This window comes from Apium graveolens, unplaced genomic scaffold, assembly GCF_009905375.1.
Source record: "Apium graveolens cultivar Ventura unplaced genomic scaffold, ASM990537v1 ctg8757, whole genome shotgun sequence".
Taxonomy (NCBI): domain Eukaryota; kingdom Viridiplantae; phylum Streptophyta; class Magnoliopsida; order Apiales; family Apiaceae; genus Apium; species Apium graveolens.
The window spans coordinates 46658-49351 of record NW_027421446.1 but is presented as its reverse complement, the minus strand read 5'-3'; the positions used below and the strand labels follow the sequence as shown (position 1 = coordinate 49351).

The following is a 2694-nucleotide window of genomic DNA, read 5'->3' as shown; positions in this document are numbered from 1 at the left end:
GAACAAAGCTAGATTGGTTGCTAAGGGCTATTGTCAGCAAGAAGGAATAGATTTTGATGAAACATTTGGTCTTGTTATAAGACTTGAAGCCATCAGAATCTTCTTAGCCTATGCAGCCTATGCCAACTTCAAGGTCTATCAAATGGATGTCAAAGGTGCCTTTCTGAATGGAGATTTGGAGGAAGAAGTCTATCTAAGTCAACCTCCTGGCTTTGAAGATCCAAATTTTCCAGAACATGTCTATTATCTCTTGAAAGCACTTTATGGACTGAAGCAAGCACCTAGAGCCTGGTATGACACTTTATCAAAGTTCCTTTTGGAAAATCACTTCACAAGAGGTACTGTAGATAAAACTTTATTTTTCAGAAATGTTAATGGCTCTAGTATACTTGTTCAAATTTATATAGATGATATTATTTTTGGTTCTACAGATGAGAAACTTTGCAAAAAGTTTGCCAAATTAATGCAAAGTAAGTATGAAATGAGTATGATGGGAGAACTAACTTACTTTCTTGGTTTACAAGTTAAGCAAGTTAGTGATGGAATATTCATTAGTCAAACATTATTAGAAATGAGTATGATGGGAGAACTAACTTACTTTGAGGACAAAGAGAAAGTAGGAGAAGAAGAGAAAATCGAAGAACCACCATTATTAGAGATGGGGGATCAAGTAGATAATATTAAGGCATTGATGGACTATTCTAAGCTTAAGATCAATGATAGTCAGTCAAGCATCATCAGGCCAGCCATCGCGGCTAACACTTTTAAGATCAATTCGAGCACGATTCAGATGATACAGAACTCAGTTCAGTTTGGGGGTTCTCCTACAGAAGACCCCAACATGCACATCAGGGATTTAATCGAGATCTGTGACACTTTCAAGTTCAACGATGTGTCTGAAGATGCTATCTAGCTGTGACTATTCCCATTCTTTTTTAGGGACAAAGCAAAATGTTGGTTACATTTTCTACCACCAGGGTCTATAACCAAATGGGAGGATCTTGCTCAAAAGTTTTTCACTAAATTCTTTCCTATGGCGAAGACTGATGCAATCAAGAATGCTCTTAATCAGTTTGCTCAGCAAACTGGTGAATCTCTGTGTGAGGCTTGGGATCAATATAAGGAGATGCTGAGGAAGTGCCCACACCATGGCATGCCTGATTGGATGATTATCAACTATTTCTACAATGGTTTAGGAGCAAAATCTAGACCTATGCTCGATACAGCATATGTGGAGCCTTATGGGCTAAAAGCTACAATAAAGCTTATGAGTTGATTGAGCTAATGGCAGCCAATAAATACCAGAATTCTACACAAAGGATGTTGCAATGAAAGGTAGCAGGAATTCTGGAAGTGGATCAAGCTGCTGTTATAGCTTCTCAACTTCAAGCTTTGACAATGAAAGTGGACTCTTTGGCTACTTATGGAGTTAACCAGATCACAAGTATTTGTGAGCTTTGCGCGGGGGCACATGTAACTGAGCAGTGTGCTATTTCTAGCGAATCAGCTCAATTTGTGAGCAACTTTCAGATATCACAACAACAAGCTCCAGCCACTTATCATCCGAATAACCGCAATCATCCTAACTTCAACTGGAGCAACAATCATAATACGGTGCAACAATCTTATCAGCCATATACAGCAAGGCAGTATAACCCTCCTGGTTTTCAACAACCGTAATATGCCCCAAAGTAACAACTTCAACTTCAACAGTTACCTCAATCTAATGAAAAATCTGAATTGGAGGAGTTGAGACTTATGTGCAAGAGCCAAGTTGTCTCTATCAAGACCTTGGAGAATCAAATCAGCAAAATTGCTAATGCATTACTAAATCGTCAACCTGGCACACTTCCAAGTGATACTGAAGTGCCAGGCAAAAAGGAAGCTCAGGAGCATGTTAAAGCAATCACATTGAGGTATGGTAATGTTGTGAATCCTGAACAAGCTAAGACTCCAGATTCTGAAGTGGAGGCTGATGAAGAAGAAGTGTAGAAGGAAGCTGAAGTGGAACCAAGAAAGACTACTGTTGAGCACACTCCTCCTGAGGGTAATACATGGGAGAAACAGATCTATCATCCACCTCCTTTTCCTAAGAGGCTACAGAAGAAGAAACTGGATAAGCAGTTTGCAAAGTTTCTAGAGGTGTTCAAGAAACTTCATATCAACATACCTTTTGCTGAAACTCTTGAGCAAATGCCTAGTTACGCGAATTTCATGAAAGATATTCTTTCTAGGAAGGTGAAGCTTGATGACTTAGAGATCGTCGCTCTCACGGAGGAATGCAGTGCTGTATTGCAACAGAAATTGCCTCTGAAGCTTAAAGATCCTGGAAGCTTCACTATTCCTTGCATCATTGAAAATGTGTCATTTTATAAGTGTCTATGTGACTTGGGAGCTAGCATCAATATGATGCCATTGTCAATCTTCAAAAAGTTGGACTTACCTGATCCAAAACCTACATACATGACTTTGCAGTTGGTCGATCGTTCTATTACATATCCGCGAGATATTGTGGAAGATGTCTTGGTCAAGATGGACAAACTCATTTTCCCTGCTGATTTTGTAATTCTTGATTTCGAGGAGGATAAGAAAATTCCCATAATCTTGGGAAGACCTTTCTTGGCTACTGGTCGAACCTTGATAGATGTGTAGAAAGGTGAGCTTACCATGCGAGTGATGGATCAGGATGTGACT

General features: G+C 39.5%; 1 non-coding gene across 1 annotated transcript; it reads right to left on the bottom strand.

Moving 5' to 3' along the window:
* Positions 1–1048: 1048 nt before the first annotated feature.
* LOC141705302 (small nucleolar RNA R71) lies at positions 1049–1155 on the bottom strand. The gene has a single exon (XR_012568289.1). It is a non-coding gene; the product is annotated as a small nucleolar RNA R71 (small nucleolar RNA).
* Positions 1156–2694: the final 1539 nt, after the last annotated feature.